Source organism: Saccoglossus kowalevskii, chromosome 5 (assembly GCF_978046115.1).
Source record: "Saccoglossus kowalevskii chromosome 5, keSacKowa6.1, whole genome shotgun sequence".
NCBI classification, from domain to species: Eukaryota; Metazoa; Hemichordata; class Enteropneusta; family Harrimaniidae; genus Saccoglossus; species Saccoglossus kowalevskii.
The window spans coordinates 4180150-4196294 of NC_140645.1; the positions used below are offsets into that span (position 1 = coordinate 4180150).

A 16145-nucleotide genomic window follows, 5' to 3' on the forward strand; every position below is an offset into this window, starting at 1 on the left:
TTTGTAAATTTTCTATGATTTTTTTTTTTTATTTTCTTGAAAAAAATTACTGTTTTTTTTATTTTTTACGATTTTTTTTTATTTTCACTTCTCCCCTAAATATTTTCTGTTTTTTTTTTTTTTTGGCCTTTTTTTCTCTCTCTCTTTTTCCCTTTTTAAGCGATTGCGTGAGGGCGTTGTTCGCGTGCTGTTGAAAAAGACTCCCTGGACTATCGAATATTCTTACTTGGACGACCTGCGTTGGACGATTTCAGAATCAGAATAGCCGGATTTTTAAATTACTTTTCTGTTGTACTGTGCACGCGTTCAGATGTCTACAGGTAAGAATCATGTTATTATGTGACTGTTATTGAATTTGTGGTGTGTTTTTCCTGTGGTAGTCGTTTCAGCGAATAATAACTCGCGTATAATTTCTTTGGTCAAGTTGTTCGATGAGTTGATGAGTTGCATTCATTGAGTATACGATATGATTATATGGGATATGATGTTTTTTGAACTCTCATCTTTAAAATCATTAGTCCAGGTAATTTCTATCACCAATATTCAATGTCTCTATGCATGTGTGTTCTTCTTGTAAACCTCAGTCGAGACTAGCCCTACGTTTCGCGCTGTGTTGATCCGATGAAAGTAATTGATAATGCCCTTATCGGGGCCCCTACACGGGTGTGGTCAATATAAAACCCGACCCATTTCCACATCGGCATTATCCCCACCCCACGCTACTCCTACACAGATAACCTGGGTGATGTGCTAGTTCGGAGAACATTAACTGGTATTGTTAATTTCAATACTGGGTATGTGATAATGCTTTCGATTACTATCAAGTATGGTTCCAAGAACTGTTACTTGTATTTCAATGTATCACATGAACTGGTTTGTGTATTGGGGAGCAGGGGATGAAAGTTATACTACTTGTGATAATACCTACAACTTTTTTTTTACTTTTAGTGTCACTTTTACCTTGCCCGTATCATCAAAGATGGAAAGATATATTAAAGGAAAAATGTGTTGTTGTCGTTGTTAATAATTGTTATTGTGTGCACAGTAACTTTACTAATTCTATACCAAACTTTATCAAACACCTTATTCATCAGTATAAAGTTTTCCCGTAGTATGAACGACAGATGTCCTGTATCATGCAAAAATTGAGAAAATCTGATAAAATATTTTGACTTTCTACTTGACTGATCACTGGTGATATACATTCAAAGGTCACTGATCTCAGTGGAAATATGCATTGTTGTATGTGTGTAATGAAACAAATCATTTATCTTGTATTAATATCCTTGGTAATGTATCTCCCAAATCCCATGGGAATACTAGACTGGGTTTCAATACCAACTCATGGAGAGAGTTTTTGCAAAGTCTGATACACATTTGCAAACCTACCAATAAAATCTTTACGGAAAACACGATGTCAAGCTAATAGAAAATCTGTTTAGTCCAAAGTTATCAAATCAAAAACAATACATAATAAAAAATACATAAGCAAAACGTTGCATCCACATTTTAAAAAGAAAATTATACTAAAATATATGTATTCTGTATTTGACAAACAGTCCATTCGACAAATGAAAATCAAAATTCACAGGAATTTGTTTCAGCTATTAGAACAGAATGATAGAGCTTAAATTTATAATACAAATTTAAAAAAAGCACTTCAAAAACAAAGATTGCAGTGTTTAAAGATTCTTAGGAGGCAACAGTACTGTTGACTTCTCTCTCCACTGGACACCAACTATTTAAGTTGATTTGCATACAAAGCAGAGCTTGCAACATGATAGCTATTGATAGAGGGCGTTGTTTTACGTTTCAAATAATACAATAGTCACACAATGAATATAATAACGCAGTTCATATTTGTCTCAGTGAATCATTAATTTTTGACAGACACCTGTACAAAATAATTGGACAAAAGCCAGCTAAGATTTTCTGTTATCTTGCATGTTTTATGAATCTATTCACGTCTAAATGCTGCATTATTTTTCTGAGATGAGGCATTTGTTTTTTATACTAAAATATCTGAATTACTTTGAATAAAGCTGGAAATTATGTCCCTTAAAATAATTAAACAAATTAGGCACCAATGTTTTTGTAAGATATTTACATCAATCAAGGACATTCGATAGAGTACTTTCCCTATGTTTTTTCAACCCCAAAACTTGTTTGTATTCAAAATTAATTATGACAATGCATGTTTATATTGAAACAAACTATGATAAAGGGAATAATATTATATAACAAAGGGCAAGTTTACCAGAGTATAAAAATAATTTTGTGCCTGATGTATGATTATAAATTGGTTTTATACTGTCAATGTGATGGTTCCACTGAATAATATGTTTCATTTATTGTATGTACAGGACACAAATATTGCCACAACTGTGGTGAAGGATTAATTAGTAACAGCAAATTCTGTTCTGGGTGTGGCACTAAGGCCTCAACAGGTATGTGATATTCACCTTGATATATCTCAAGTTATCATCAAGTTTATTTATCGTTGAACTTTGCTGATGTCATCCCTATACATCTTGTTTTATTTTCAGTCACTATGCTTTGGCCTAAATTTTTTTAGCCATAAAATGACATATAGTTCATACATTGACATCAAAGACATCCAGGAAGAAAAATAATGTCAAAAACATAACTGTGAGGAAAAGTATGCACTCAGACAGTACGCCATCGCATTGGACACTGCGCATAATGTTTTCCTCACTGGCTCCCAAAAACACTAGTTTTATTTATGACAACCCTGCATGGTTTCCGCCAGAAGTAATGGATTTAATTTTCCTACAATAACCTGGACCTAGCTTATACCTAGACATGTGTGTCTCAGGCGCCCATTGTAAACGTAATGGCTCGTCTGTGTCAGTTTGCTCACGGACGACTAAAAGTCCACCCTGCCACTGTGGCATTTTGAGTGAGATGTTCTCAACCACACCATGCAAACACAACAAAAGAATTTTGAGTAAATTAAACATACATGTACACATGCTACTCCATTCGCTACATATACACCTGTACACTAATTTGCAAGACTACTTGCAGTGCTGCTTTTCATGTGATGAATATGTAATTTTATTCTGATGTTCACTAGGTATAAGTCATGGATATTAGCCAGAAAATCAGGACAAGCTTTACAAAACATTGATGAGCAAGATGTACAATACAATGTAGCTGAATTGAAATTATTGGCAAAAACACAATTGTATGTAATAGTTGAACCAGGTAAGTCAATGTTTTAGATACATCTTTACAGACATGAAAACGAAACTGCGACAATTCAATAGAAAACAAAAACATTATAATGTCACTAATACAAGTGAATAATCAGCTGGCATGGCCGCAATGAAAAAAATGATGAGGAACAGACAGTGTACAAAGTAAACAGAACAAAGAGAATGGAATACAATAACCACACACAACTACTGTAAAATCTGTATTAGAAGCAGCAGCTACTATTAAAATGATATAATGAAATGGAAGGGATGCGGCTTCTATTAGAGCATCTACACATATTTTGGTTCTTAGTTGTTTAAAAAAAGAATGCGTGCAACTTCTATTAGAAATGCGACTTTTAATACAGATTTTACGATATTATTGAATCATTCCTCCAACTAAGCAGTCTAGTGCGTTGTTACAGACTCAGTTGTCCATGTGTCTATTCACAAAGACCTATACTATTCATGGCCATTATTTTATCACAACAAGAAACTGATGGGTCATTTAAAAAGGCCCAGTTGTTGGAAGGAAACTTTTTGCATAAAATACAAAACAAGCCCAGAACAATTTAAAGTGCCTGTGCAATGCCCAACCATACGTTTCCCATTTTATATCTGTGTCCCACTGAAATGGACAGTTGTTGCATTCACCCATTTCAACAGAATATCAATTCATTTCCACGCGACTGTCTTTTATTTGGTAACTGTGAATTGTGTTTGTTTTTTTAAATTTTTTCTCTATTTAATTGATTCTATAGTTAAATGTTCAGAATGTCAAAATATGCTCTCTCTTATTTAAATTTTGAACATGTTTTTTTTTTACCCACATCATCAATAAAATAAAACAGTGCACCAGTAAAATGCCTAGTAACCTGCTAAATAACGAGACATCTTAGGTGTCAAATTCAACTTTGACAAACTCGGCGATGATCGTAGAGTTCCATGGAAATAGAAGTCAACACTTCAACTGACTACCATACAAGTAATTGTGCAGTTCTGACCAATACCGTGGTAGTTCTTTCTAACTTCTTACCAACTCAAATGTTGTCCAGTACCGGGGTCCAGCTACGCCAGAAAGGGCATATTTCGCATCTAACTCAACCCTATGCGACAAACTACACGTATTGGCAATGCAAGCTGCCCAGCAAGTTTGCCTTCTGACGTCACAAGGGGATCTTGTGTTTGGAAATAAGAAGCTAATGAGGAGCCTCATTTTAAAATACATCTAAATTAATAATATTGATGTACCAATGATTTTTGACCAGAAAATAGCAGCCATTTCACAGGCACTTTAAATATATAGAGTCAATTGTGACACAGCTAACAGTAACAATAATGACTCATTATCTTGACAGGGTTGAAATTACGATTTGTCCCAGGCAAGCATATTTTAGCTTGGACAGGTAAATGTGCAAATTGCCTGTCCCTGTGGACAGGTGAATAAAGTTTCACTAACTGACCAAATGTCAGCAAAATTGCTTCAGAGTTTGTAAAACTTATGAAAAGATATTGAGCCAAGATTTAAAATTGTACTTAATGTGTTAGGACAGTCACTTTCATTATTGAACAAATGCAATGTACAAGTAACTATAATTTTAAATTTCAACCCCTCCTATTTGTACATGTATGTATGCAGTCTTAATAATGGTGGTTCTCTTGACCCTCGGCTTGAGTATATTAGTCCCCGTTCATTATAGGACCTTGATGCACATCATTTTGTTTTACGATCTGATTCAAGATGGCCATTTTTGTGCTAAAAATCATGAAAATCAAGCATTTCTCGGCTGTGTTTGTTCAAACTTGGTATATATATATACATTAAACATTATGGGACCTTGATGCAAATAGTTTGTTTTTCAGATTAGATTCAAAATGGCCGACTGGTGGCCATTTTGTTTTAATGAATGTGGTTCTCGTGCTATATGTCTGACTTGTTTTGACTGATTATGTTCAAATTTTTAATATTCATTATACATCATATCATAGATATACGGATATATTGGTTTGACGATCCTTTTCAAAGTGGCTAAATGATTGCTATTTTTGTGCTAAAAAAATCATCAAATATCAAGCATTTCTGGCATTTATGGATGGATTTTGTTCAAACTTATAACATACATTAGACATTACAGGTTCCTGATGTATGTCATTTTATTTTTCAAAATGGCTGACTGGCAGCCATTTTGTTTTAATGATTGGGCTTCTGGAGCCATATCTTTTAAATGCTTTGACTGATTATAATCAAGTTTTATATATTCGTCATACATCAGGTTTTATATATATATATACATGTATTTAAAATGGCTGATTTTGAATGCTGTTCCAGAGCAATATCTCTCAATATGGACAAGTACTTAATTGACGATCAGATATAAATGTCAATCATTTTAATGTTAAAAAATCATATTCCTGACATGGTTATATTCCAGCTATATTACTATGAACAAAACTATATATCTTAAATTTGATAACTAACGGGGACTGTGCCATGCATGGCTTGTTATTTCAGTCTCATTATCCTTACTTATACTTTTTTTATAAAACTGCAGGTGCTAGTGACGAGGAGGAGGAAGAAGAGTTTGCAGCACAAACGTCCATAATAGTTGAAATATCTGACAAAGAGTCATCTGATGATAGTGACTTTGTTGTAGAATACAGTAAGCATTATAACAAAAACTTCATTCTGAGTAAATGAAGCACCAAAGTCTCTGGGCTACACATGTACTGTGATCATCAAAAGGAGAATGATGTGTAATTTCCCACAATTATAATCTATTAGTAATGTATGGGATTTCATAAATTGTAGAGGTTTATATGTTCAAAATGATACATATTTTAAGGATTCTGAATAAGTTTAAATCAAATAGACATGTGCTTCTCATTGAGCAAATATGGTATACATCTTATTAATCCCTGTTGGACGAAGTTTGAAATGGAGACATGTTTTGCAACTAACGTACACCAGATTCTAAAAATAAGATATTTCAAGGTAATACCGTATTTGGAGGCTGAAACATTATACTTAGACAATTTAAGATGTGTGGCATCCACTGGCATGCATTAGCTGATTTCATTCAAACTTGGTATTGAGGTTAATTGTGTTGGGTTACTGAAGCACATCTGATCCAACATTGTGACCATTTGTACCTGTTTTCCATGCAGTGATGTAAGACATAATAGTGTGATATATCTTGGGATCAGATTCATTGTGTATGTTAGTTTCTCAACTAATATTTGAATGAAATGCATTTGCAATCATCAACCACTATAGTCAAAAGTTGTGGTCATAACACTGCACCACATTCAATTGCATAATAATAATTGCAAAGTAAAGGGATGTATGCTTGAAGTTTTTCTAGCCATGTAATATGTATTTTTGCAGAACCCAGAGCAAGTACTCATCAGAATAAACGTCAAAGCTCATCAAGGACACATTGTCTTGGAAATTACTGTCATTGCCATATTGTTCCGAACACCAAAACAGCAACATTGCCAGCTAAGTTGCTGACTGCTTTGATACTTGGTGTAAAGAATGTTATCTTACTTGACCTTCTCGGAACAACTCATTTTTAAGAGGGGCGCCTCTCGACTCAATGTGGACTCAAGTTGATACGGAAAATTTGGGCAGCCGCTCTTCGAATGATGATGTCGATACTTCCCGGTTCGATGTCCTGTCAATAAAAAATGTGGTATGTTTCAAAACTTGCATGGAGGCTTGCACTGCCTTGCCCGAGTATATAGCATAATCTGAATCTTTAAATGATAGTTATAGTTTTATATATAGTTGATTATTATTACAACTGTTTCTAAGCTGTTGTGTTGTATTGTATGTTCCAAATACAACAAAGCATTCAAACTATCATTAATTCTTGTATATTGTTTGTATAGGTTTTTTAAAGAGTTTTTGCAAGAGCAACAGAAACCTACTTTATTAGGTGGTACAGATGCCATTCGTGGTTAGCCACCCATTGTGATACTTTTACAGTGTTCATTGTTGTTCATTTTTTCAATCATTCTATGGTCTAATTTATTTTAATTTTTTTGACAATGGATTAACAAAGATTATGTAATCAATTTTAAAATCAGGTAAATGAGTGAGGCTATTTTACATGATAATCATACCAGTTATACATGTACTACTATTATGCAAGTTTTAATTATGTATTATTGAATAGTCATAATATCTTACCTTTGCCGTCACATCCTATGTTCGGGCATGGTCCATTAGCTGATTTCATTCAAACTTGGTATTGAGGTTAATTGTGTTGGGTTACTGAAGCACATCTGATCCAACATTGTGACCATTTGTACCTGTTTTCCATGCAGTGATGTAAGACATAATAGTGTGATATATCTTGGGATCAGATTCATTGTGTATGTTAGTTTCTCAACTAATATTTGAATGAAATGCATTTGCAATCATCAACCACTATAGTAAAAAGTTGTGGTCATAACACTGCACCACATTCAATTGCATAATAATAATTGCAAAGTAAAGGGATGTATGCTTGAAGTTTTTCTAGCCATGTAATATGTATTTTTGCAGAACCCAGAGCAAGTACTCATCAGAACGAACGTCAAAGCTCATCAAGGACACATTGTCTTGGAAATTACTGTCATTGCCATATTGTTCCGAACACCAAAACAGCAACATTGCCAGCTAAGTTGCTGACTGCTTTGATACTTGGTGTAAAGAATGTTATCTTACTTGACCTTCTCGGAACAACTCATTTTTAAGAGGGGCGCCTCTCGACTCAATGTGGACTCAAGTTGATACGGAAAATTTGGGCAGCCGCTCTTCGAATGATGATGTCGATACTTCCCGGTTCGATGTCCTGTCAATAAAAAATGTGGTATGTTTCAAAACTTGCATGGAGGCTTGCACTGCCTTGCCCGAGTATATAGCATAATCTGAATCTTTAAATGATAGTTATAGTTTTATATATAGTTGATTATTATTACAACTGTTTCTAAGCTGTTGTGTTGTATTGTATGTTCCAAATACAACAAAGCATTCAAACTATCATTAATTCTTGTATATTGTTTGTATAGGTTTTTTAAAGAGTTTTTGCAAGAGCAACAGAAACCTACTTTATTAGGTGGTACAGATGCCATTCGTGGTTAGCCACCCATTGTGATACTTTTACAGTGTTCATTGTTGTTCATTTTTTCAATCATTCTATGGTCTAATTTATTTTAATTTTTTTGACAATGGATTAACAAAGATTATGTAATCAATTTTAAAATCAGGTAAATGAGTGAGGCTATTTTACATGATAATCATACCAGTTATACATGTACTACTATTATGCAAGTTTTAATTATGTATTATTGAATAGTCATAATATCTTACCTTTGCCGTCACATCCTATGTTCGGGCATGGTCCTGAAATTTAACAAAACAATCAAGAAGAGTTATATGTGCACAGTTTTTATAAATTATTTGGGCCATGCACCAAATTAATTCAGTTCAAGTGTGATTACATCACCCTATCATACGTTTATTTCTTTGCAATTGCTATACAGTTTACAACAGACAAGTGTGATTATATAAAATCGTACCTGGCTGAATGCGCTGGTTCAAATCGGCAATGGAGAATCCTGCATAATATGAATAGAAAATAACGATTATTTAATGCTTATGTGAATGGATTAACATGGATCATTAAAAATAATTATCTACTATGTTTCATTAGAAAATTTGTTGTTCAACTGTTGAGGTGTCTTTGGATGACCAAAAACTGTACAGTATGTTACAAATAAAGCATTCAAACTATCATTCAGTGGATAATGGTTGTATAATGTTTGTATAGGTTTTTTAAAATAGTTTTTTGCAAGAGCAAGAAGAACCTACTTTATTATCTGTATTTTTGAACTTATAGTAATAAAACCATTGATCTGCACAAGACTATGACTAACGATAAGTCTGCCACTTATTTAGTTGGGCATACATCATCACCAATGCACCAAGTAGAATAAAAAACCTTCTATACATAAGATAAGGTTCCGGAATGGTAGGAATGCCTGATTTTGATGTACGTTAGCATAAAAATGATTGCTATTTGGCCATTTTGAATTGAGATTGAGAGTGATCAGTTAAGGCACGTCAATATATCGATAACTCTTGGCATAATTTACTAGTAAGTTGGGAGAAATACAAGAAACTAACTTACATAGTGACACCAAGAACACGTTCCATCGAACTGCAAAAAAGAAAATCAAACTAAATACAACTATTATAAAGTTTGCCATCGGGAATGTATATAACCCACAGGTAACCAGAATTCCACTAATTATGTATGCAACTAACAAGTATTCGAATTCGGGACGCGACTAACAAGTGTTCTAATTCGGGAGGCGACTAACAAGTACTCTAATTAGGGACGCGACTAACAAGTACTCTAATTAGGGACGCGACTAACAAGTACTCTAATTAGGGGGGACGCGACTCTCAAGTACTCTAATTAGGGGGGACGCGACTCTCAAGTACTCTAATTAGGGGGGACGCGACTCTCAAGTACTCTAATTAGGGGGGACGCGACTCTCAAGTACTCTAATTAGGGGGGACGCGACTCTCAAGTACTCTAATTAGGGGGGACGCGACTCTCAAGTACTCTAATTAGGGGGGACGCGACTCTCAAGTGATCTAATTAGGGGGGACGCGACTAACAAGTGATCTAATTAGGGGGGACGCGACTAACAAGTGATCTAATTAGGGGGGACGCGACTAACAAGTGATCTAATTAGGGGGGACGCGACTATCAAGTACTCTAATTAGGGGGGACGCGACTATCAAGTACTCTAATTAGGGGGGACGCGACTAACAAGTACTCTAATTAGGGGGGACGCGACTATCAAGTACTCTAATTAGGGGGGACGCGACTAACAAGTGATCTAATTAGGGGGGACGCGACTAACAAGTGATCTAATTAGGGGGGACGCGACTAACAAGTGATCTAATTAGGGGGGACGCGACTAACAAGTGATCTAATTAGGGGGGACGCGACTAACAAGTGATCTAATTAGGGGGGACGCGACTAACAAGTGATCTAATTAGGGGGGACGCGACTAACAAGTGATCTAATTAGGGGGACGCGACTAACAAGTGATCTAATTAGGGGGGACGCGACTAACAAGTGATCTAATTAGGGGGGACGCGACTAACAAGTGATCTAATTAGGGGGGACGCGACTAACAAGTGATCTAATTAGGGGGGACGCGACTAACAAGTGATCTAATTAGGGGGGACGCGACTAACAAGTGATCTAATTAGGGGGGACGCGACTAACAAGTGATCTAATTAGGGGGGACGCGACTAACAAGTGATCTAATTAGGGGGGACGCGACTAACAAGTGATCTAATTAGGGGGGACGCGACTAACAAGTGATCTAATTAGGGGGGACGCGACTAACAAGTGATCTAATTAGGGGGGACGCGACTAACAAGTGATCTAATTAGGGGGGACGCGACTAACAAGGGATCTAATTAGGGGGGACGCGACTAACAAGTGATCTAATTAGGGGGGACGCGACTAACAAGGGATCTAATTAGGGGGGACGCGACTAACAAGTGATCTAATTAGGGGGGACGCGACTAACAAGTGATCTAATTAGGGGGGACGCGACTAACAAGTGTTCTAATTAGGGGGGACGCGACTAACAAGTGTTCTAATTAGGGGGGACGCGACTAACAAGTGTTCTAATTAGGGGGGACGCGACTAACAAGTGTTCTAATTAGGGGGGACGCGACTAACAAGTGATCTAATTAGGGGGGACGCGACTAACAAGTGATCTAATTAGGGGGGACGCGACTAACAAGGGATCTAATTAGGGGGGACGCGACTAACAAGGGATCTAATTAGGGGGGACGCGACTAACAAGTGTTCTAATTAGGGGGGACGCGACTAACAAGTGTTCTAATTAGGGGGGACGCGACTAACAAGTGATCTAATTAGGGGGGACGCGACTAACAAGTGATCTAATTAGGGGGGACGCGACTAACAAGTGATCTAATTAGGGGGACGCGACTAACAAGTGATCTAATTAGGGGGGACGCGACTAACAAGTGATCTAATTAGGGGGGACGCGACTAACAAGTGTTCTAATTAGGGGGGACGCGACTAACAAGTGTTCTAATTAGGGGGGACGCGACTAACAAGTGTTCTAATTAGGGGGGACGCGACTAACAAGTGTTCTAATTAGGGGGGACGCGACTAACAAGTGATCTAATTAGGGGGACGCGACTAACAAGTGATCTAATTAGGGGGGACGCGACTAACAAGTGATCTAATTAGGGGGGACGCGACTAACAAGTGATCTAATTAGGGGGGACGCGACTAACAAGTGATCTAATTAGGGGGGACGCGACTAACAAGTGATCTAATTAGGGGGGACGCGACTAACAAGTGATCTAATTAGGGGGGACGCGACTAACAAGTGATCTAATTAGGGGGGACGCGACTAACAAGTGATCTAATTAGGGGGGGCGCGACTAACAAGTGATCTAATTAGGGGGGGCGCGACTAACAAGTGATCTAATTAGGGGGGCGCGACTAACAAGTGATCTAATTAGGGGGGACGCGACTAACAAGTGATCTAATTAGGGGGGACGCGACTAACAAGTGATCTAATTAGGGGGGACGCGACTAACAAGTGATCTAATTAGGGGGGACGCGACTAACAAGTGATCTAATTAGGGGGGACGCGACTAACAAGTGATCTAATTAGGGGGGACGCGACTAACAAGTGATCTAATTAGGGGGGACGCGACTAACAAGTGATCTAATTAGGGGGGACGCGACTAACAAGTGATCTAATTAGGGGGGACGCGACTAACAAGTGATCTAATTAGGGGGGACGCGACTAACAAGTGATCTAATTAGGGGGGACGCGACTAACAAGTGATCTAATTAGGGGGGACGCGACTAACAAGTGATCTAATTAGGGGGGACGCGACTAACAAGTGATCTAATTAGGGGGGACGCGACTAACAAGTGATCTAATTAGGGGGGACGCGACTAACAAGTGATCTAATTAGGGGGGACGCGACTAACAAGTGATCTAATTAGGGGGGACGCGACTAACAAGTGATCTAATTAGGGGGGACGCGACTAACAAGTGATCTAATTAGGGGGGACGCGACTAACAAGTGATCTAATTAGGGGGGGACGCGACTAACAAGTGATCTAATTAGGGGGGACGCGACTAACAAGTGATCTAATTAGGGGGGACGCGACTAACAAGTGATCTAATTAGGGGGGACGCGACTAACAAGTGATCTAATTAGGGGGGACGCGACTAACAAGTGATCTAATTAGGGGGGACGCGACTAACAAGTGATCTAATTAGGGGGGACGCGACTAACAAGTGTTCTAATTAGGGGGGACGCGACTAACAAGTGTTCTAATTAGGGGGGCCGCGACTAACAAGTGTTCTAATTAGGGGGGACGCGACTAACAAGTGATCTAATTAGGGGGGACGCGACTAACAAGTGATCTAATTAGGGGGGACGCGACTAACAAGTGATCTAATTAGGGGGGACGCGACTAACAAGTGATCTAATTAGGGGGGACGCGACTAACAAGTGATCTAATTAGGGGGGACGCGACTAACAAGTGATCTAATTAGGGGGGACGCGACTAACAAGTGATCTAATTAGGGGGGACGCGACTAACAAGTGATCTAATTAGGGGGGACGCGACTAACAAGTGATCTAATTAGGGGGGACGCGACTAACAAGTGATCTAATTAGGGGGGACGCGACTAACAAGTGATCTAATTAGGGGGGACGCGACTAACAAGTGATCTAATTAGGGGGGACGCGACTAACAAGTGATCTAATTAGGGGGGACGCGACTAACAAGTGATCTAATTAGGGGGGACGCGACTAACAAGTGATCTAATTAGGGGGGACGCGACTAACAAGTGATCTAATTAGGGGGGACGCGACTAACAAGTGATCTAATTAGGGGGGACGCAAGTGATCTAATTAGGGGGGACGCGACTAACAAGTGATCTAATTAGGGGGGACGCGACTAACAAGTGATCTAATTAGGGGGGACGCGACTAACAAGTGATCTAATTAGGGGGGACGCGACTAACAAGTGATCTAATTAGGGGGGACGCGACTAACAAGTGATCTAATTAGGGGGGACGCGACTAACAAGTGATCTAATTAGGGGGGACGCGACTAACAAGTGATCTAATTAGGGGGGACGCGACTAACAAGTGATCTAATTAGGGGGGACGCGACTAACAAGTGATCTAATTAGGGGGGACGCGACTAACAAGTGATCTAATTAGGGGGGACGCGACTAACAAGTGATCTAATTAGGGGGGACGCGACTAACAAGTGATCTAATTAGGGGGGACGCGACTAACAAGTGATCTAATTAGGGGGGACGCGACTAACAAGTGATCTAATTAGGGGGGACGCGACTAACAAGTGATCTAATTAGGGGGGACGCGACTAACAAGTGATCTAATTAGGGGGGACGCGACTAACAAGTGATCTAATTAGGGGGGACGCGACTAACAAGTGATCTAATTAGGGGGGACGCGACTAACAAGTGATCTAATTAGGGGGGACGCGACTAACAAGTGATCTAATTAGGGGGGACGCGACTAACAAGTGATCTAATTAGGGGGGACGCGACTAACAAGTGATCTAATTAGGGGGGACGCGACTAACAAGTGATCTAATTAGGGGGGACGCGACTAACAAGTGATCTAATTAGGGGGGACGCGACTAACAAGTGATCTAATTAGGGGGGACGCGACTAACAAGTGATCTAATTAGGGGGGACGCGACTAACAAGTGATCTAATTAGGGGGGACGCGACTAACAAGTGATCTAATTAGGGGGGACGCGACTAACAAGTGATCTAATTAGGGGGGACGCGACTAACAAGTGATCTAATTAGGGGGGACGCGACTAACAAGTGATCTAATTAGGGGGGACGCGACTAACAAGTGATCTAATTAGGGGGGACGCGACTAACAAGTGATCTAATTAGGGGGGACGCGACTAACAAGTGATCTAATTAGGGGGGACGCGACTAACAAGTGATCTAATTAGGGGGGACGCGACTAACAAGTGATCTAATTAGGGGGGACGCGACTAACAAGTGATCTAATTAGGGGGGACGCGACTAACAAGTGATCTAATTAGGGGGGACGCGACTAACAAGTGATCTAATTAGGGGGGACGCGACTAACAAGTGATCTAATTAGGGGGGACGCGACTAACAAGTGATCTAATTAGGGGGGACGCGACTAACAAGTGATCTAATTAGGGGGGACGCGACTAACAAGTGATCTAATTAGGGGGGACGCGACTAACAAGTGATCTAATTAGGGGGGACGCGACTAACAAGTGATCTAATTAGGGGGGACGCGACTAACAAGTGATCTAATTAGGGGGGACGCGACTAACAAGTGATCTAATTAGGGGGGACGCGACTAACAAGTGATCTAATTAGGGGGGACGCGACTAACAAGTGATCTAATTAGGGGGGACGCGACTAACAAGTGATCTAATTAGGGGGGACGCGACTAACAAGTGATCTAATTAGGGGGGACGCGACTAACAAGTGATCTAATTAGGGGGGACGCGACTAACAAGTGATCTAATTAGGGGGGACGCGACTAACAAGTGATCTAATTAGGGGGGACGCGACTAACAAGTGATCTAATTAGGGGGGACGCGACTAACAAGTGATCTAATTAGGGGGGACGCGACTAACAAGTGATCTAATTAGGGGGGACGCGACTAACAAGTGATCTAATTAGGGGGGACGCGACTAACAAGTGATCTAATTAGGGGGGACGCGACTAACAAGTGTTCTAATTAGGGGGGACGCGACTAACAAGTGTTCTAATTAGGGGGGACGCGACTAACAAGTGATCTAATTAGGGGGGACGCGACTAACAAGTGATCTAATTAGGGGGGACGCGACTAACAAGTGATCTAATTAGGGGGGACGCGACTAACAAGTGATCTAATTAGGGGGGACGCGACTAACAAGTGATCTAATTAGGGGGGACGCGACTAACAAGTGATCTAATTAGGGGGGACGCGACTAACAAGTGATCTAATTAGGGGGGACGCGACTAACAAGTGATCTAATTAGGGGGGACGCGACTAACAAGTGATCTAATTAGGGGGGACGCGACTAACAAGTGATCTAATTAGGGGGGACGCGACTAACAAGTGATCTAATTAGGGGGGACGCGACTAACAAGTGATCTAATTAGGGGGGACGCGACTAACAAGTGATCTAATTAGGGGGGACGCGACTAACAAGTGATCTAATTAGGGGGGACGCGACTAACAAGTGATCTAATTAGGGGGGACGCGACTAACAAGTGATCTAATTAGGGGGGACGCGACTAACAAGTGATCTAATTAGGGGGGACGCGACTAACAAGTGATCTAATTAGGGGGGACGCGACTAACAAGTGATCTAATTAGGGGGGACGCGACTAACAAGTGATCTAATTAGGGGGGACGCGACTAACAAGTGATCTAATTAGGGGGGACGCGACTAACAAGTGATCTAATTAGGGGGGACGCGACTAACAAGTGATCTAATTAGGGGGGACGCGACTAACAAGTGATCTAATTAGGGGGGACGCGACTAACAAGTGATCTAATTAGGGGGGACGCGACTAACAAGTGATCTAATTAGGGGGGACGCGACTAACAAGTGATCTAATTAGGGGGGACGCGACTAACAAGTGATCTAATTAGGGGGGACGCGACTAACAAGTGATCTAATTAGGGGGGACGCGACTAACAAGTGATCTAATTAGGGGGGACGCGACTAACAAGTGATCTAATTAGGGGGGACGCGACTAACAAGTGATCTAATTAGGGGGGACGCGACTAACAAGTGATCTAATTAGGGGGGACGCGACTAACAA

At 39.8% G+C, this 16145-nt stretch overlaps 1 long non-coding RNA gene across 1 annotated transcript; it reads right to left on the reverse strand.

The window, feature by feature from the left end:
* Positions 1–6840: 6840 nt before the first annotated feature.
* On the reverse strand, positions 6841–7451 carry LOC144354899 (uncharacterized). The gene is made up of 2 exons (XR_013421102.2): positions 7411–7451; positions 6841–6892 (listed from the first exon to the last, which is right to left on the reverse strand). It is a non-coding gene; the product is annotated as an uncharacterized LOC144354899 (long non-coding RNA).
* Between the last annotated feature and the right edge of the window lie 8694 nt (positions 7452–16145).